Source organism: Pyxicephalus adspersus, chromosome 6 (genome assembly GCF_032062135.1).
Source record: "Pyxicephalus adspersus chromosome 6, UCB_Pads_2.0, whole genome shotgun sequence".
In the NCBI taxonomy this organism is placed as follows: domain Eukaryota; kingdom Metazoa; phylum Chordata; class Amphibia; order Anura; family Pyxicephalidae; genus Pyxicephalus; species Pyxicephalus adspersus.
This window is the reverse complement of record NC_092863.1, coordinates 97074764-97097187: the sequence shown is the minus strand read 5'-3', so window position 1 is coordinate 97097187 and position 22424 is coordinate 97074764.

The window sequence follows — 22424 nt, the reverse complement described above, 5'->3', positions numbered from 1 at the left end:
TTGGAACAGGTACGTTATTTTAATAAATGCAATTAGGACAGATGTTTGTTTCAAATTATTTTTAGGCAGCGTGGTGTCAGTTACTGTAAAAAATCCACACTGTAAGTTAGTCACAAAAAAAAAAACGTTATGGAGCCTAGACATTCATTAACTTCTGGAGGAAGCTGTGCTTTGATATGCAAAAAGAAACAACTGCAGAAGTTGTCTTGGTCATTAAAGAGTTACAAAATGTTACAGAAGAGCTCACCCCCTAAGATCACCCACATCCTCAGCTGTGTTTAACAAAAGATTTCTTCTGCAATTCATGCAACCCCCCTCCCACTCAAAGCCTCTGTACTGCACAGGAGCGAGCAGGGAAGCCCCGTCTGTATCCCGGAGTCGTCCATGGAGTCGTCCATATCAGATCTCTTTAACCTGGGGACTACCTGTATCAGGTATGATGGAGTCTATCTGCCTGATTTATGAAAGCTCTCCAAGGCTGGAGCAAACCTGGTATGGATCTGGTCCAGGATTCAAAACATTTGCTAGCAAATAGCAAATGATTTTAAAGAAATCCATTCCAGGTTTGCTGGATCACTCAGCTTCACTGGTGAAAGTGTATTCTCTCCAGCCTTGGAGAGCTTTCATAAACCAGGCCCATTATGATAATATATGTATGAATATATTATATTTTAGGCATGAAAGTCCTGGAAGTTCTAATAGGGTTTAAAAAAAGACAAGATTGTTAATCATTAGGTTAAAAATGTTGCATAGCACAACAGAATATAGCACATTTACAGTCAGTTCTTTGTGAGACAGTTAGTGGTGTGTACAATGCTGTGTATTAGGTAGGTGGTAAATAAATGCAAGATAATAATAATAATGAAGAAAGCTGATAAACCAATAAACTAGTGATAGTAAATTCAATATATCTGTTGATAAAAACAAGCCCAAAGCCAACACAAGCTACTTTCTAGGGCCCCTATACTATCAGTGGATGCCCAACACATCCTACAGACATTTAGCTATGTGTCCCACAATTTATTGTACAGTGCTGCATAACATGTTGGCGCTATATAAGTAATGTTCATCAATAATAAGAATCATAAATACAATATGTCACCAATAGTCACCAGCGCTACTGCTGATTGTATACAATGTGATGTTTGGAGACATATTGGTCAGAATATTCTCGATTGTCATGCAAGTGGTACATTTCTGGTGAATTATTAAAGTCGTACTAAAGTTGCACTTTGCAAATTTATGATTCAGGCAGTTAGTCCTTGCAGAAAGGTTAGTCATTTTACCTATCCGGCAATCCTGGCTTACCTTGCACTATCCCAAGAAGCGTGAACTGATTGGCATCTGTGCAGTTACATCATCCCAGAATGGACAATCAAAATAGCCAAAGATCGTCTTCAGGAATAAAAGAAGTAAGATGATGACGCCTTCCAACAAAATGGTGATAGGTGAGTAAGACCTTCAACATACATTTTTTTTTTGTCCTCAAGCTCTTCGTTATAGTTGCAGATCCTTGGTTTGACGACCTTCTAATATAAATGACCATTGGTCCTGATATAATAAAGCTCTCCAAGACTGGGGAAAATAGACTATCATGAGAAAATCTGGGTGTTTAACAAACCTGAAAATGATCTGGTCCATAATTTAAAACATTTGCCAACTAATAGCAAATGATGTTTAAGAATTCCAGGTGCGGATAAAAAGTGATCACTATACAAGCCAATATTTTTTTCTAAAATGACCCCAAAATTTCCCCCTTTTGAACTTTCCTAAATTTGTATACCTAAATTGTCTCTCTATAAATATACTGTACACAGCATGTACGTCCCAGTAACTAAAACTGCACTGATGCTAACTATATTCATAATATTATACCAAAGCCAAAAACATTTGTGGTTACAGGCAAGACTTTAATAACTCATAGCAATCAATCAAGATCTTTTACTTATGTCACTAAAGTACGTTACATTTTTATTGCTCATTTAGACATAAAAAATAACAACATAGGCTCTTTTTACAAAACATGGAATTGGACATTCACCTAAACATTCCCTGGTGGGAATCAATTATTGACATTTAAACACATTGACATGGAAAATTCCCATGAGCATTTTTTTTAGGAATGTGTAAATCCTGTTTTAAAAATAGAGGTCTTGGATACAAAGTTTCTGGTAATTGTACCGTGATTTAATCTTATAAACTAAAGATCTGACAATGCGACAAAATGAAGGAATCCTGAATTAGAGTTCTTCCTAATTTCATTTTCCAGTACAAGTAGATCCAGTGGCAATTTTGAGCTCCACTGTTCAGTCCAATTGATTTTCTGATTTTCAATTGATAAGTTTTGCATAACCAAAAAACACAGCACACACATGCACAATATTCTGCCCTTTTAATTCTGGGGTGGACGTTGGATGGCGTTCCAGAGGGGGTTCCAGATTGGGTTGGCCTAAAGGTTCTTTGCCAACACATTTAATTGGAAACCCAAAATTTGTCACTTACAGTTGTTGAAACTTTAAATGTAATCATTGAAGGGGGGTGGAAATTGGATTGGAAGCGCAAATTAGCCTTTGTATATTAGATCTTAGGCTGCGTATACAAATCAAATTATTCTCACCCAAGACGAGCACGATCAGTCAGGCTTTGATAAGAAAATCTCTTTTGTTCTGCTCAAAATCACTCACTCAATCTTCACGCTCTCTTCACCTCCTGCTATGTACAACTGTCAGTTGATTCTTCTCCAAGATGAAGGGTTGTACTCATTTTGGGTGAAAATCAAAGTTTCATCAATCTGCCATAGGGAATCAATGAATGACTGACTGATGAATGTCAATGGAGAAGAACACACAGGGTGCCACTTGTCGTCCACCCTCCTCCTGAGTATAGAAGGGCTTGGTGCGTACAGTGCTTTTATCACTGGAAACGATCATGTAAGATCATTTCCAGTGACGAGTATCCTACATGTGTACATAGCCTTAGTCCTGGTCCTTTTTTAAATATTCATTGCATGCCTTTAATATCTGTACGGTATATTACACTTGGTTGATCACAAGCAATCCCATGTAGACTCAATTCCAAAAAAAAAAGGTGATTTGCATTCTTCAACCAACGCCTTTACAGAAACCAGTGACGGTATTGGCAAACTTTGTTCCTGGAATGTGAAATGAGTTATCCATGTAATTAATTCAATATCTTTCCACTGGGAACATAAACCATAAAATAAACTCTGTCTACCTCTGACAATAACCATTGATGTCTATATCCTGCCAGGAACTGTTTGTATCCTGGAAAGTATTAATCGGTAAACAATAAATACACATAAGCGATAGAGCGTTATCTGAAGCTGATTATGTCAGCATTTCCAGAATTAAAAAAAGATTAGTTAACTAATAAAGGTTATAGGAGGCTATAAATGGTTGATATAGAAAGGCCTACTACATTGTAGTGAGAGAAATATTAGATATAGGAGAATGTGGTTTAACTTTTTTTGGAAAAGTCAGTTGCTTTGATTGAAATGAACTGATCTACTAAAGAAATATAATGTGTTCAATATGAATTATCATCTTGCAAGGGATCTTTTTATCTATTTGCATGGGATTTTAGTTGCATACATTTGCAAATACATATAGAAGCCACACTCTTGTCTCGTCAATGTCCCTTGGGAAGTTCAGATTCTACCTCTTATCTATGAGAGCTTAGTCTTGCAACAAATACATCAGTTACCTAATAGGAGCAGGTATGCCTGGAGGCTGCCCAATGCTCCCTAAAGCTACAAGTACACACCTAGACATCCCGCACAGTGCAATGACAGCTGAAGATGCCTGGGATGTCTTACACCAAATACAGCAAGCAAACCAAAAATGGCAACTGCTCTGTAAGTAGCCTTGCTAAATGAACATGCAAAGTTCACAAACAAAGTAAGTAACCTCCTGAGCGGTTCATTTCTGTCTGGATTTGTATGTCTAAAAGCGGTACATTGTTTTTCACGAAAATGTATTTTACAGTATAATAATAGTATGAGTATTAAAAAAGTTAGAAACACAAAATCATGTCAAAATAATAAATTAAAATAAAAAAATTAATAAATAAAATTATTAAAAAAAAAAAATCAATATACTCATACTATTATAATATTCTGTACTGCTTTTACACATATGAATCCACTGTATTGTATTCAATACAGTTACTTTGTATTGAATGCAATTCAAATGAATTTTCAATTTCCTGCCCCACCCCATAGGCAACGTATGCAAGCACCAACGTCACTGGGAACTCCCCGGTGACCAATCAGGTGCAGAAGACACCGGAGGAAGAAGAAAGAAGACGCGAAGAAAGAGAAAAGACGTGAAAGACGACGTGGGACGCCGGCGGATCAGGTAAGACTAGATTTACTATTTTTTTCCTAGGTTTACCTACCCCGAGTGCGACTGAGGGTTACCGCTTTTAGCATCTTTTTTCTACACCGAGTCACACTCGGGGTTACCGCCAAGGAGGTTAACTGCCAAGTGCTTATTTTGTATTTCATTGTAGGTTAAAATGTAGAAGTGGATATATGGAGAGCATATAAGTCAAAGTATGGCCTCTCCTCTCATGCCTCTGTACTTACATCCATTATACACCCTCCTTTAATACCCGATAGTCTAGCCAGAAATATGTGGCAACCATGGAAAGAAAAAGGGCTATTTCATATTTTACACCCGGTGGAGAATAGACTACTCTCCTTTCCGGATCTACAGGACAAATTTGACCTCCCACAAGCCTCTTAGTTTGCATACAGTACTTGCAGATTAGGCATTATGTCCTTTCTCTTCAACAAACGCCCAGATTTACCGAAATTATTCCGTTTGAGAAAATATGTGCTGATGGACCTTATGCCAAGGGTCTTATTTCCTCCATTTATTGCCTTCTCCATGTGTCTGCCCAGGAGATCTCCGGTAAATTTGTATATATGTACTTGGGAGGCCATTTTGGGCCATACTCTGGACAGAGATGAAAGGACAGAACCTTGGGAGGTGGCAAACAAAAGCTGAATATGCACACACTGTAAAAGAAAATGTATACAAGATTTTGTTTCGGTGGTATCACAAGGATGTGCTGCACAGGCTGTTTCCAGCTGTGGACCCTATTTGCTGGCGATGCGGGTCCCCACGCAGGACTCTGGAGCATATCTTTTGGTTTTGTCCCATTATTCAAAGCTATTGGGATAGAGTTAACAAACTAATCAGAGAGGAGACCCAGCAACGGTTTTCCCTTGATCCACTCCACCACCTTTTGGGATTGCCCTTCACAGGTCTCCCTAAACTTACATGTAAGCTTATTACACATATTTTGGTGGCAGCCCGTACTTTGATTTCCACCAAGTGGAAATCCACATTGCCTCCCTCCTTAGAGGATTTGCATACATGCATTCAAGAATTCCAATTGATGGAGTATCTTATTGCTCTTCTTAGGAATAGCGTTTCCAAATTTGAATGGGTCTGGGAAACCTGGGATGCTTTCTATGCTTCACTACAGGTTTATTGTGTCAATTTGATCCTGTGAGCTCCTCACTCATCATCGCCTTGGTGGCCCTTTTCCATTCCTCCCCCCCCCCCCCCCCCTTCACTTACTTAATTGTCATGTTCACAGTCTTTTTTTTTGTTTTTGTTTATGTATACTGGATTTTCATTGCTCACCATTACTGACATATGGGATTGTACTTTTCTTATTACAGTTTGCTACTGTTATTCATATATGTTAGCTATGTGGCTCTATCTGATGTACCAATAACCATCCTGTATACTGCGCCTATATTTATGTCTTTTTTTATCTTTTATTCTTGTATATAAAAAAGTTATTAAAAACTCAGTTTAAAAAAAATGTAGAAAGTGGAGTGTAGAGTTGGATGGGGTTAGATAGAATATAGAATTTTCTAAGGGTGCCCTCAGTGTACTAAAATAACAAGGTCCGTTACTTGCCACACACTAGTATTATACAACGGACGTATCACTTGTTTTTTTAACTGTTAACAAAATAAAAAAATCACACATTCTATTACTTCCCCGGAGCATTTGATTCGTCCAGAGCTGTCCTCGATGTGGTTGTACCCATCTTCTTCCCCCTTTTTCCATCTTCTGGTTACATCATCCGATCCCACACTACGCATGTGTAAGATCGGTACTTTTTGTTTTGACTAGAAGAGCCCCCTTTGCGCATGCCCGACTTTAGGCATGCACAGAAAGACCAGCTCAAACCTCTTGGGATATGTGATGTATGTAACCCAGGAGGCTCTGCGCTTCCACTTAGTTTTTCTGCCATGGCGGTAAAGAGAGCAGGGGAGGAGTTTCCCTTTTTTATTTTTTTGAATAATATATTTATTATCTACCCTTGTATCTAAAGTAAAAATGTTGGTGAAAAGTCCACTTTAATACTTAAGCCTCATACAGATGCCAGAATTTACTGACATTTTTTGTAAAAAACCTAGTGAGTATGACTGTCCCACAAACACAACTACAACAAGAGCGCTATTGATTACAATGGGGAGAACACAACTGGGCAATGCCACAGAGGAAAAAAGTGCTGTGTGTATAGTGCTAGCTAATTCTTAGACTCCTTTGGAAAACCACATGGTAAGCTGCTCCCAGGTGCATAGAAAACTGCTATGCGCCTAGGAGCGGAAACAACACTGCAGGTCAAACACATTTGCTTGCACTTGAGTTTGTGATAACATTGCTGTTCTTTCTCCAGTGGAAAAAACAACAACATGGCCAGAATGTTGCTTCTAGGAACCATACTATAACTCCACCAAGATTGCATGCAAATGCATGTACTAAATAATTCCCAACCACTCCATGCAGAACAATGTTGCATCCAACTGCAGGTCTGAAATGAACTTTACTGTTGCTGATAACCTTGAACAATTATTGAGCATCTGTACCAGGATTAATATTGCATGAAGTCTTATCAATGAAATGCAGATTTAATTTATTTGTATTTATTATTTTACAGAAACCTCTATTCTTTATGGCTATAGCTCAATTGGTATTTAATCACTATAATTGAAACTACATATCTGTGTCATATAAACCCAGAAGTGGATTCTGTATACCATGCAGAGGATAGCTAAGTATTCCTGGGAATTTCAATGTCTTCTTTGTAGTTCAGTGGGTGATATAAAATACTGCACAACAATGAAAGCATTATAGGTAAAATGTGCTGTAATGACATTATATGACATAAACTGGACCCAGAATAATGTGACACCAATATGATGTCATCATTGCCTTTCAGTTATTTAATTTTTTAGCCTTTATCACATTAAACACAGGTTTAGCTTAACATTTGGTCCATTTAGAGTGCCAGGTGGAGATTACACAAGGCAGAGGAACATCTGTTCCAGTATTTGGAGTGTAAGTGATAGTACTGTGTGTTATCCCATAAACAGCCTGGGGTAGAGAAGACCACCGCACCTCCTGACACAAATGCAACTGTTGCCAGTAGGTTGAATTCCATCCGTCCATCTGCCTCTGAGTGCAATATGGAAGAAAGATGAATGAACCAATGGAAGTGAGATGGGACAATCTGCTACAAACTTCTCTCATAAATATTTCACTGCAGTCACAATACAGAAGGGGCTTATCAATAGTTCACAGATAATTCTCAGATAATGAGATTTAGGGATATGCCCACCCACTCCTTCTGTACCAAAAACAGACAACTTCTGTTACACAAAGGTAATGTTGTAGAAGGGAAATATATTTGTATATATATATATATATATATATATATATATATATATATATATCGCAATAATCTTTCAAAAACCTTTATGGCTNNNNGGCACAGAAAGCATATTTCAAGCTCAATTTATTTCTCTCCTTTACCTTCTCCCTTTTTATAACCACATATCTTACTATCTTTTTTTCTTTCTTTGTATTATGTTTTATTCTTTCATTCTTTCTTCCTTCCTTTCTTTATCTTTGCTTTTTATTCTACTATCTGTGTATTAATATTTGGTCCTCTTTCTTTCTTTCTTTCTTTCTTTCTTTCTTTTTTTCTTCCTTCCTTTCTTTTTCTTTGCTTTTTATTCGATTATCTGTGTATTTGTATTTGGTCCTCCTTCTTTCTTTCTTTCCATCATCATTATTATTATGTATATCTGTCTATAGGTCTCTATTTCCTTTTCTTTGCTTTTTATTATATTATCTGTGTATTAATATTTGGTCCTCTTTCTTTTTCCTTTCTTTCTTTCTTTCTTTCTTTTTTTACTTTCTTTCTTCACTTTTTATTCTATTATCTGTGAATTTATATTTGGTCCTCTTTCTTTCTTTCTTTCTTTCTTTCTTTCTTTTTTTCTTCCTTCCTTTCTTTTTCTTTGCTTTTTATTCGATTATCTGTGTATTTGTATTTGGTCCTCCTTCTTTCTTTCTTTCCATCATCATTATTATTATGTATATCTGTCTATAGGTCTCTATTTTCTTTTATTCTAGTTTTCTCTTTCTCCTATATTTCTTTTTTTTCCTGCATTTTCTGTAGTTTCATCAGACCTTTTTATTCTTCTTCTTTTTTTTTATGATTTTCTTTTTTCATTTTTTCACTATCAATCTAATCATCTCACTATGTATCTGTTTTCTGTTTTTTTCTGTCTATCTATGAACCTGTCTTCTTCTTCCTTGCAAAAAATGATCAATTAGCATTAAATGTGTATTTGTAATTCATTGCTACAAAAGATACAAACATATAAGTTTAAATATTGTTTTTAAATAAATTGAAATATCAGTAGTAGTAGAGGGGGAAAAAATAATAAATAAGGACTAAGATTGATTTTTGGTTAATAAGGGTTCGTGTTTCCTATTAGAAAATGATTTTTAAATAAACAAAATATTTGCTCTGCACATATAAATAAATATCACTTCAACAATAAAAATTTTACAATTTATTTATAAACAAACCATGCCAACACTATTTTTTTGTTTGTTTTTAACACAGAGGCATTTTTATGTCCTGAACATAAAAATGCTGGGTCCAGTTTATGTCATATAATGTCATTATAGGACATTTGAACAATTCATACCAAATGTTATTCCCTTTTATTTCAATATGAATATTTGTACACATGCATATTTTTATTTTATTTTTTTACTGCAGAACTCTGGTGACCGTTCAGTTCTTTTTATTTTCTTTCCTTGGATGGTAATGGTGGGTGATCCCTAGTTCTGCAATGAAAGGCATTAGGATGATATGAACGAGCCATTTAGTGCTGTAGTACAATTATGTCAATATGACAACACTACAGGGGACATCTTCATGGCCCCTGGGCCCCATGCATTCAATCTGGGCTTAGAAGAAGTGGGTTAAATGTAATTCTACCTGAACTGCTAACAGCATCCAAAATAGGAAAGGGAATACTGAATGGAGGGGGGGCATATATTGCATTATAGGTATTGCAGCACATGCTTTATTGTTCCTTGTTTTATATTTAACTGGAATTCTGCTTTAAATATTCCTTTCATTAAATCACTCTTGCACTTTTGGTCATAAGATGTCAGTCTCCTACTTTTAGTCCTTCATTGTCATCCAGTTACATGGTCTTCTTTTGGTGACTACAAGTACCCATTTCAGCATACATTACCCAGGCATGGACGACTGTTGTCACCATGACAAAGGAAATGGTTATGATGAAAAGACATGGACTGGAGAGCTTGTTTGGCATTCGTTCCTCATAGAACTCCAGGTGTATCTTACCAGCACACAGACATGCTTTACTGTTTGGCTCAGTACGCCCTACATTTTTATGCAATGTGGTGTTTTGGGCCCAAATGCAAATTAATGAGGGTGGAAAAGTTCTTGTTTTACAAAAACTCAAAGAACACCTCTAGTTAGGGTTAAAATTATTTTAAAGTGGAACTGAAGTGCAGAATACAGGATCAGGCAGGTGGTTTTTGCAGAAAGGGACAGACGATATCAATCATCTCATGCCAGGAGAGTTACATTATTCCAGCAGGGCCAATCAAGATGGCCAAAGATTGTCTCTACGAAGAAGAAAAGAAGGAAGATGGTGGCACTCTGCAATGGAACCCAGATAGGTGAATATCACTGGTTCGGCTGTGAGAATGGGATTTTATTTTCAATGCCAAATGATGTGACTTGTAATATTGACATGGTTTGCTGATTTATAGTGTGATTATTGGCATAGATCCCATTTAATGCTTAACATTCCATTCTGTTCTATCCTATCTCATCCCAATGCACTCTACTCCATTGGACTATTTTTCTAGCTTGATCTCTAGCAAATGTTTAATAATCTTGCAGATAAGTAATACATTCAAAGAATCAATGTGTTTTGTGTAAAGTCATGTAATTAGGTGTGATGTAATGAAGCAGTCCATAAAACATTGTCCATTCTTATTGTCCTTGCCATACGTGATACAATGAATTTCAATTACCACTGTCAGGTTTTATTTGATTTAGCTGATAATTATAGCAGACCTAATGAAGCATTCTTTCTAATTGTAACCTAAAACCAGTATTATTTCAAAGGAATAAGCTACTGAGTAAATGGACGTGAACAATGCAATCTGGAGACTCAATGAAGTGTGTGTTTAAGATCTTTGCTGAAAAACGTATTGTGCAGACATTGGGGTGTCTTGGAAAAGAATATGAAATGCTGGGACTAGGCTATATAAAACATATGTCTAGGAGAAAAACGGCCTCTGTCCTATATTATGTTCTCACGCAGTAATTTCTCCAAAAGTGAGATCATGTATATTGATTTTCTTGACACAATGTAGCCATGTATTTCTGCTCAGTGAACAAATTACATTGTTATCGCCATCTGTCCATCTGTATTTTCATGATTTTGGTTTCTGTGAAATACGCAGATTTAGGGCATTACCCTGCTTTCCTGACATATGTCAAATTTTAAGAATTGTTGTAAGTTCGGAAATAATACTAATTATCTGTACTGGGTATATTGTGTATTGCAGCCTCTCTAAACCTTTTTACCGTATAGCAGCCTTTCTCGAACCTGTTTACCATGGGGGAACCCTTGAAATAACTTTTAGGTCTTCTGGGAACCCCTTCTATCATTACTAAATCCACAGCTTCCTCTTACGTTACTGGCCATTGGGAAGAATGTCACCCTTACAGATGGCCAAAAAGATCATTGGTGTAATTGAAACTGATGTGTGAGGCACAAATTGCTTAAAGAACCCCTAGTAACCTCTGAATGAACCCTGAATCCACTGAAGTCTGGTTGAGAAACACTGCCCAGAGGAATATTTAAACAAAAAAATGTTCAAATCCTAAAGAAATTCTACAGAAATTTGGGGTACTGAAAAGCCTTCACAGTGGTGGTTATTAGAAAGAATGTCCACTTCACAGTGATGGTCAGAACCCCAAAGGTATAGACAGCTCGGTCAACTAGTCATGTGGTGTTGGCACCAGAACTAGGCAGGCATCTCAAGGTGGAAGTCAAGAACCCAAAGCAGCTTATGGAAAAAATAGGGGTTCCATGGAGCCCTTTAAGGGTGACTAGGGTAACAAATTTGAAAGCTTCCCACCTTCTTGGTAAAATCCTTTGTATTTTTTGTAAAAACTGAGATGAACCTAACTTAAAGTTATACTGAGTTGAACTTTGGTTTTGAAGGGTGTTATAGGCTTTATACAGGTTTGATTATTCCAGATGGTTCTCTTCTTGTCTCTTCTTGTGCAACTGTAAACAAATAAAGACTAAACATAGGAATACAAAGAACACTAAATGAAATAGATCAAACAGACAACCTCTTATAAGTGATCATTTATTGGAGTATGGAGGGTTCTGATTGAACATGCATGAAAAGATTGTACATGTACCATTGATTGAGTAAATCTGATGAATTTACTATTGAATTTTGCAGGCTGAATCTGCAATGTTTTGGGAGAGCTGACTAGTTGATTACCTATTGGAATAATAATAGGATTTGTGTATGATAGATATTTATTCATGCATATGAGGGTAATCATTGTTTTATGATTTATTTGCAATATCTATTTAACTTTTCATTACTTTGAGTCTCTATGTAGGAATGGTGAGATCATGTGCGGACATTTACCTGGGAGTGCATGTTCAAGATTGGATGGATTTGCAAAGACATGTGCAGTTGTGTGTACATGACACCGGCTACTTAGTGTGCTGGGTCCCTGACTTTGTGCCTGTTTGACCTGACCTGGATCCCTAAATATGCCACCAGTCGTGACCTCTGCTTAGATCAGTGTTTCTCAACTGTGGTTCTCACAGAGGTTCCTAGGGTTTCCATGAGCAATTAACAATCTGTGCCTCTCGGGTCAGTTTAAGTGACACCAATGATCTTTTTGGTTATCTATAATAGTGACATTCTTCCCAATGGCCAGCGTTGTAAGATACATTCTTTCTACTGACCACCACCCTGACATACTGTAAGCTGTAGACATTGTATCTATAGAAGGGGTTCCCTGAAGACCTGAAAGTTATTTTAAGGCATCCCCCATGTTAAAAATATTGAGAACGGCTGGCTTAGATATTAATGATGCCTCTCTGCTGCTTGATCTCTCTTTGCACCAGGGTTTGTGGGCTCTAGTAGGGTGACCCTGAGAGCCATCATCTGGTGATACATTACAGGAAAGTGTCTGGTGGTCACCTACTGTGTGGGACATCGGGGGAAATCTACTGCATAACCATTGCGATGTCCATTACTGTATTACCCTGGACCAGCATATAGTCCAAGAAATACATATTGATCTTGCAGATGTCCTTACTGAGGAAGTGCTGGCTGAATGCACCCTATCTCTTCTGAAGAACACTCAAAGTGGGTACAAACCTTAACTCACCAACATTTATTTAATTTAAGCACAAACCTGATTCTGCCTATTATTTATTACATTCTATTTTACATTTCAGTGCTACTGGTTGTGTATCCTCCAATAGCCTCCCTCAAGCACTTGTTGACTACAAGGACATCTCTGCTCCGGAGCAGCTCAGGACTACATCAGCCCAATGAGGCTAATTTACTAAAGGAACTGTTTAACTCATTTACTTATCTAAGTGAAATATCTGCTATCCCACTTTGCTACATGCCATGTCTATATTCCATTAATAATTCACACCCAAAAGTCACTCAAACTTTACCCAGATTTTCACATTAAATTCAAATAGATGTGTTAATAAACTTTTCACTCTGTTTCATTTTTTTTTTTTTAATTTATTCAGTGTGAAGAATTTTGGGTGTAATTTGGACAGAAACATTTATAAACAGAACTCATACTAATTCTTGGTTTTCATTTACTACATAGGATTTATCTATGCGTATTTCCTAAAAATGAATCACCCGTGAATAAATGACACAAATGTTTCATTTCTTCAATATTCCTTTTTTTCAAATGTCTTTCTGTAGTAAAGGAAGATTGTTAATTGAATCTCCTCATTTACACCTGGTATCAGTTTTATTCCAGCTGTGCACGTTAGATACTTGAATGGTAGGTCACATTTGCACTTAATGGGCCTCATTAGCAGGTTACATTTGTCATTTCATTAAAAATAAAAAAAAAATGTGTTACAAGTAGGAGGTATAATTGACATATTAAGGTGATCTATCTTGCTATATTAAACTGTGAAAAAATATGATTTCTACATTTAGATTGGAGGCTGGAATGAAACAAAATAATTAATTTAACATGCTGAGCATTGAAAAGGATTTAGTTTTGGCTCAATAGGTAATTATTTCAAATGTTATTTTAATGCATTGATGCTTAAGTTTCTATTTAAAAAGGCAAATTAATCCACAATTAAATGAGTTATGTTTTTATTAAATGCAGCGTTCTCCCGCTGGATGGTTTGGTTTGGCTCAGTGGAATATTGCTTGTTCTCTCTACTTTTGTTTCTATGTTATAATTTAATAGTTTAACAGTAATTGGCCTGATTTATTAAAGAGCAAGGCCAGGGATCCAGGATACCATGTGTATGCTTTAAGGGATCACATGATGCACACGCACTTAGCAAATGCGGATGATGGTCAACTTTAGATATTTGCTGCTTGCTAACTTTGAGATCTATCATAAATGTTCACAAACAGATGCCATTGCATTAGATGGCTCCTGGTGGGTGCTTGGCAAATGCTTTGTGACTTGTGATTGGTGGGTTGGTTCTGTCCCTGACAAATAATAATGAAGAGGCATGTTACTGGCCATACCAATGTTTGCTGGTGTGGGTTAACGGACACTAAGGAACCTTCACTTACCCTCAGCAAACACATTCAAGTCAAGTTTGTCTATCACTAATAGAGAAATCAGTCCCTGAATCCAGTCTATTATACACTAATGGTGTCTTCAGGTTAGTGTCTCTAAAGCATGGTAAACATGAAGGTGTGGGAAACGCAGTAAGGAATGCATGTGCCACCACTGGTTTGCTAAGCGATGGAATGCTCATGAACCAAACAAATGCACGTAAAAAAGGCTTCATAAGCTAGTATATCGGAGTAAAAAAAATCATGTGCACTTACCATTGCCACAGCAAACTTATCTGCTTATCCATGCCACAGCATGAACTTTGGTTCTTTCCAACGACCCCTGCGTCTCTGCTAGACTCTGCACTGACGTACGAGGAGAAAGGAACTATTCTCAAAGGAACTACATTCAGCAATTGGGGACAAGGGCATAGGACACTTCTAAATGCCATAGGAGAAGGTTGCAGCACTGGTATGGAGAAAAGTCAGGGGGTACACATATGACTCCTATTTTGCAGAGAACGTTGATAAAGTTTTCTTTAGATGAATAATTTAAATCTAATCTCTATCCCTTTTTTTGCTCTTTCAGTCGTACCACCTCCTGTCCGGGACTGAAATTGCTTGCTCATCAAAAGTGTATTAGAAGCTGCAGATGAATAGGGCTTTGATAGAGTCTACCTCACTTCATAGCTAGAGGATGTCCATAATCAACCTACCCTTTGCTCCCCAGCCTGACTGTCTCTTTCCCAAGAAAATGCTTCTCACGTCTGAAAAATGTCCAGCTTACCATGTAAGTGGTCTGATCTCAATCCTTATAGACAGGTCAAAAGATCATGGCAGTCAAGTGTATGGCATTAGACCGTAAACTATGCAGGTATTATCTAGTAGGAGGACAGCCAACCAGAGCTCAATAAACCTCTGGAAACCTCTTGAGGAACCTTAGGGATTCCTAGAATCCTGGTTGAGAATAGCTGACTTTAAAGAACTATAGAAGAAGCAAGACAATAAATAGACATTTTTATCGATAAATACAAAATGATGTACAGTAAAGTTTTTCGGTAACAGAATGATCCCTCTACTGATTTAGCTGTTGACGGTCAGTGTAGTGTCCCTCTTACCATGGTGGTTCTATTCAACTCTTATAGACAAGTAAAAAGATCATTGGCTTATGCTTGTGGCTTTAGACCTTGAACTTTGCAGACACCATTAGAAGGGAGGACAGTCAACCACAGCTAATAGAACCCCTGGCAACCTCTTGAGAAACCCTAGGGTTCCACAGAAGTCTGGTGTAGAATGGCTGACCTTGAAGAACCCTAATAGAATCACCGGAATAAATGCATATTCTTATTGATGAATCCAGAATGATGTACGGTAAAGACTTTTCAGTAACACAATGATCCTTCTACTGATCTAACTATTCCAGCCAACTTTATTTTTTACATTTCGGTCTATTTGTCTGATAAACTATCTCTCCGGTTATTAGCGTTGAACTTGCAAGGGCACAGATATTATAGACCTCACAGAAGGTTTGTCACTCGGCAATTTCATCTTGATCCTTTTAGCCTTACTTATTGTTGTAAAGGCCAAAAGGGGGGAAAGGGGCATGACGAAGACAAATTTCTTGAGTATTCCAACCATCCATTGTAAGGAGACTTAAACAAACAAGGAATGACTTCCCATTGATTAAATGTAGTTCAAATTAGTAAGGAAAAATGACAGCCTATGCGAAGGTTATGTCCTTTATTCATTGTTTAACCCAGCTTGACAGATTCAATCTGCTGAGCCCAAAGGAAGGCCAAAGATGTCACTCACAGATTCCGCATAATGCCCGAACAAAATCGAAAAGTTGCACTTTATCAACTCACAGCCTGAAGCCACTGTTCTCATTCAGGCTTGTGTTAGCAGAACAATGAGCTTCAACAGGCACAAGGCTCTTGCACATAATAATTATAGGTATCCCACAGGCAAGGCTGTTTCGGCTTTTAAGACCAGACAGAATGTGTCTTGTAGGCATGACCTAGCAGATGGGGAGACTTTTTTTTCTTTCATCTCCACCAAAAAGCAACATAAGAAAAACATAGAAGAAAAAAAAAGCTGTAATTAAGGATGTACAGTGTACGTCTTTCCTATAGCTAGGGACGGCCGCTGTAAGCTGCTGTTTCCTTTCATTTCACAATACTTTCGCTGACATAAGTCAAGTGCAGGAACAGAGAAAGAGAGAGCGGGGACACAGCACACTCCACATGCAGCTAATTTGTGTCACCTACTGCATTGGCTGCTGTATTAATGGCAATAAGAAAATATCAAGTAGAAAATTAGGTTCGAAGGGGATTTTTTTTTTTTTGTTGTAACACTGTCACTTTGGGCAAAATGTGGGTCAGCTGACATGACATTGTGCCTTTTGTTGAATATGAAAGTGTCATGGTGTCTCCTGAATAAATACTGGACAGATCAATATATGTGTCGGGGGCAAAAAGTGTGCATTCACACAGTGGTGCCTCAGTGTTCCTGTGTGTCTATTTGTGCATGTGTCAAAGCAAGTGTGTTTATCGCTCAAGGCTGGAGAGGATACACTTTCATTAGTGAAGCTGGGTGATCCAGTAAACCTGGAATGGATCTTGTCCAGGATTCTAAACATTTGCTAGCAAATAGCAAATGACCTTGGATAAATCCATTACAGGTTTGGTGAATCACCCAGGTTCACTGCTGAAAGTGTATCCTCTCCAGCCTTGGAGAGCTTTAACCTCTTGGGAGGTTAAAAAAGTTGCTAAAAGCGATAATACTGAGTCACACTCAGGGTAGGTAAACCTATAGGAAAAAATAGTAAATCAAGTCTTACCTGATCCCCCGCTGTCCCGCGCCATCTTCCGCATCTACCTTCTTCTTTCACGTCTTCCTTCTTCTTCCGGCGTCTTCTGCACACGATATGTCACCGGGGGAGTTCCCAGTGACGTTGGTGCATGTGTACATTGCCAGCCGGGCAGGGCGGGAAATTCAAAATCTATTTGTATTGCATTCAATGCAAAATAACTGTATTGAATGCAATACAGTGGATTTATATGTGTAAAAGCAGTACATTGTCTTGCATTAACATTTATTTCACAGTATAATAAAATAGTATTAGTATAATATTTAAAAAAAAATTAAACAGTGTATACCAGTGTGTTTGTGTTTGTTGGTGTATGTATCCCACTATCTGTGCGTGGGTGTGTGTCAATATCTGTGTGTCTCAATATTTATGTCAATAGGCATAATTTATTAAAGTTCTTAAAGACTGGAGAAGATAGACTACCATAGGAGAGTCAGGGTGATCCATTGGCCATTAGTCATGGGTGAATCTAGACTATTTTATGCCCCACCCCTGCTTAAAACAGAAAAAGCAATCAACTATCTTTGTCTGAACTTCTCCTTTACCACCATTATTTACTAAATTTATTTTTGACTTGGCTTGTGGATGTGCTGGTGACATTGCATGCCCTTGGTCACCTTTGCAGAGCTATGAGGGCCCAGGATGTAGCAGTGACCTGGCTGCCCCCACCTGCAATTTAATAACATTTAGAAGTTTTGTCCGACCCCAACCTGACACTTGAAAGAAGAAGCAGAAGACTGATGAGCTCACTTCTCTGTCACTTTGCTGTCTTCTCCTATGGGTATGACGTGGTTAACACTGCAATTCAATGAATTGGCTCTTTGTGCTGCTTCTCCCTGTCTCTTTCTGAGCTCTAGGATACCTACATTGCTTGCTTTTAAATGAAAAAGAAATGTAACATTGTATGAATGAATAGGGGACTGCAATAATGTCTACCTTTTATATCTTCCTGGAGTTCATCTTTATTATAAATTATGTTATAAACGTAAAGTAAGTAAGTAAGTATGATGTATAACAACGCTATGATGAAGCCCTGTTACTGTATGAAACGTGTTGGAAAAAGAGCTTACATGTTCCTGGGTGGCTGCCTGCCAAAGACAAAGATTTAACAAAAAAAAAAGAACTGAAGATCCAGACTGTTCCTTTGTATTCACACTGAATAACAGAGGTAGGTATACTTACCAGTACGGTATTGGATCAGTCACATCGTTGTTCATTAATTATGCAGCCACTGGTTCCTACTTTTCCGTCCTGTGTAATTGAATAACAAAAGGAATAGGGACCTAAAGTAGATTCTAACTTTGGAAACTAAAAAATTGCATATCTTAGTAATAAGATAAATATATTTTATTTTAAATACTCCTCTATGTGTTGGGAAGTTTAAAAAAATATATATATTTAGTTTTGCTTGCACCTGATTGGATGATTGAAGTGGTCACAACATTACTTTCACTTTACTTTAATGCTAAAGTTAAGTGAACATTTACATGCATTTAGTTGATTAGACCATGAGTAGGACATGACTTGGCCTACTTACTTAAAGCAATGCACCTCCTCAGAGGCAAAATAACTGCTCTGACACTTACACCTCCCTCTAGTGGAAAATTGAAAAAAATCAATGTTTAATACAATGCAGAAAAAGTAGTTGAAGCATGCTTGTAAATGTGAAAATAGTCCAAAAAATTATGTTAGGATAAACACTACAATAATGACTTATAAAATACATGATATTTTTCCTTTAAACTTATATTACTCAATAAATACATGTATCTGCAAAAAATCTTAAAAAGACTATAGATTCCCTGTACATTTCCTTCATATTGTTGTCATGGTAACAACGTTTTAAGAAAAAAGAAACAGTTGGTAACTGATCTGCTGCAGATCTAAAAATAAATGTAAGCATAAAAAGAATAAAAGAAAAACTTTGATATATATATATTTATATATATATATATATATATATATATATATATATATATAAAAACTTAGTACATACACCAACAATTTATGTCCAACTAAATCAATATAAAACAAGGAAAAGAAAGAAATCATGACATTAGTGTACATTAAAAATATTACATGGAAATGTACAAAATCTAAATTCTCCTGTAGATGTGATTGGCTGCAGCTGTACACCCATACGTATAGCTAGGGGCACTCCTGAGTTACCTGTTCATATTAACTGACTGAAGTCCTTCAATTGCTTGCCACTTACTGTCCTTCTTGTGAATGTAAGTCCTGCTTCTTCTCATGTAAATACATGGCTTCTACTGTAATGCAGAGATGCTGGGAAATGTACTCCGGACCTTTCTGTTCTTCCTACTTTAGGTGTCACCTGGTTACATCTGAATGACTTTCCACTGGCTGAATCCAGAGCTGCGAGGGAATGAGCTGCAGTGCAGTGCGCAAGCACCTTGGCCATGAACAAAATTTTTGGTTCTAATTTAGTTCTAAATTTTTTAGAACACTGAATTAGAACATGGACATGGACAGCAGAGAGTCCTCCAGACTTCTCTGCATGGGGCCTACTGTTGGCTATGTCCGCCACTGCAGGGGAGTGAAAAAAACTAATTATATACAGCTGGGGAGGGGCCAATAAAGTGAACCTTTTGGGTAAAGCACAGGAACACTAACACAGAGATGGTACACATAAAGAAATGAGATGGCTTTGTAATTGGTTAGATAAAAATAATAAAATATGGGCACCTTGGGATTCATTTGTATTGTCTCACAGGTTCTGAGTAGTGTCAGGGTGGGACTGTTATGGGGGGCAATAAGAGACACGCTGATTGAGATTTGCAGTGTGGTATCTGGTCCCTGTGGTTTCTTCTCGTCTTCTCCCTATTTCCCTTATACCCCATTTTTCTTTCTTTCCCTGTCTTATTTTTGCTTTGTCCTCTTTTGGGTTGTGTTCTCCTGGACACTTAGGATGGATTCATTTTTCATATGAATTCAGTTCTCATATAAAATTTCTGAAAATAGATTCAAGCTTCTATTTTAGCCCTTAGGGGTACTGGCCTGTTATGGGCTTCTCTATGCTGATGCTGTTTTATTGTTATTTTTCTTAAGTTATGTTATTATACTTCACTGTGCTACTATGTTGGCATGGTCTTTTTTTTTCAAATAAAATAAAAATAAAAAAAAAAACTAGATGAGCAGGCCAGGTGAAAATAATAATTTTCTTTACTTACTTGCTCATCCCATTTTAAATTTGCAACCATTTCAATTCCAGAAATAATTATAAATTATTTAAGTGTTACATGGCAATAGTTAAAATTCTGAAAATAACAATTATTCTAAAACAACATTTAAACTATAGAAACGTGTTCTTTTTACTATCTATAAATGGGTGTTTGGAGTGAATTTAATACATTTATTATCTAATTCAATAAAAATGTCATTGCATTCAAATGATTACCTTTGCAGATTCACAACAATTATAAAATATGCAAAATGGTATAGAAGCAAATAGGAAATTTGTTTTCTGTCTGAGCGTATGACTCAGTGAGCTATCAACACTTACTTAAGTGAGATAATCCCTCAGACAGAAGTTCTTTACATTCACAACATCTATATTTGCTCCTCTTTCTACATTTTTCACAGGTCATGAAATGGTTTGACAAGTTTTTGTAGCAAATCTCAAAGAAATAACTGAAGCTGCAAAACAAGTAAAATGGCATGTGCTGATTTTTAAATGCCTAAAACGGCGTAAACTTGCAGTGAGTGATGAAAAAAATGTTATATAAACATTCTGTTATCTGCTACATTTAAAATGCGTATATGCAAAGGTTAGAATAGTCCATTAGGCAGATTTTAGTCCTCTTTAAAGCTAACTGGCATGGAATGGATGAGAGGAGGATCTATGGAAATCGGACAATATTTAGATTTCTACAAAATACGTTTTTGAGACAGCAGAACAGGATGACATTTTTATATTTTTGACCAAATAGGACCTCTTTTAGACATGCAGTATTGTTTTAGCCGCTCCCAAACAGCCCTATATATTACCTAGAGAAGTTTTTAGTTGACCGCTGCATTTTTAATGCATTCAGTCCTAAGGTTGCATGTGGTTGCATTTACGGTGTGGTTCACTGCACTCCAAGAGATTACGGGCCATCTCCAGTCATCTAGCAACAACTGCAATCGCAACACAAGCACATTCAACTGCAGCTCACCGTGGTTGAAAAGTGTATCCATTAAGTCAATTGAAGCATTCCGTGGCCAGAAGATAAATGTTGTGTCCAGAAACCATGCCACAAACCACCACAATACAAATGCAACCATGTACAAACGAGTACATAAAATGGTTCCCATCTGCCCAATTATAGTTTAATGGGAGCAGTTGGGATTGCAGCTAAGCATGCTGTAAACCACTGCTTTTTACGGCAAATCTGAAATTAGCCTAAAAGTAGGTAAGGCTTTAAAGATGGAAAGCCATCGATTCCCCTGTGATCCTATTCCAGCTGGTCTCAGCCCCTGCAGACTGGACAGAGGGGGCCATCATCTTGGTCCTGGTTCTTGTTGTTACCCTACCCGATCTCGCACTGTGTGGGTGTAAGATCAGGTGACGTGCCTTCCTGAAAAAGTAAAAAAAAATTACCGATCTGGCTGTGTATGCATGAGATTGGCAATGTTTTTTTTTACATTCCAGGGAAAATTTTATTATATAAAAGGGTAAGACATTCCTTTATATAATTTAAAAAATGTGATGATAAATCCAATTTAAACTCGTAGTCACTTGACTGTCTGCATGATATGGATACTAGGGATGAGTGAGCGAAATTATTAAATTCAGTCTCACGGCGAATAGGGCTGTTCTCGCTTACCAAACATGTAGGCGGGAATGGCCTTTGTAAATTCGGCCGGCAAGACTGAGTTTTTGGGAGCTGCAAGACCAATCAGGGGGCTGTCAGCTCCGCTCCCCTGATTGCTGTTGCAGTCCTGTACTATGTGTTTGTGGATAGAGTTTCTCAATCCAGGAACACAGTGTGAGTCTCACGGCTGGCTGCTCATGAAAAAATTCAGTGTGGGAAAAATCCTCTGATTTTTCCCACATCTGCCTTCATTCATAAACGCAAGCCCCATGACTCACTCTGGGAGGAGGAGCCTTCCTCAGCCAATCAGAGAGAACTAGAGGTTTTGAATGGAAGGACTTCTCCCCATTTAACCTCTAGTGCCTTAAAAAAAAATTGGTAGAACTGTTGTGTACTTTTTTCAAATTACCAAGGAACTGTTTTCTCCTCGCTGAGCAGTGCTCACTGAACAGTAATATTATGATACATAAATGTAACAAATGTATCATAATATCACTGTGCTGGAAAGTGTGTTACAGAGGAAGA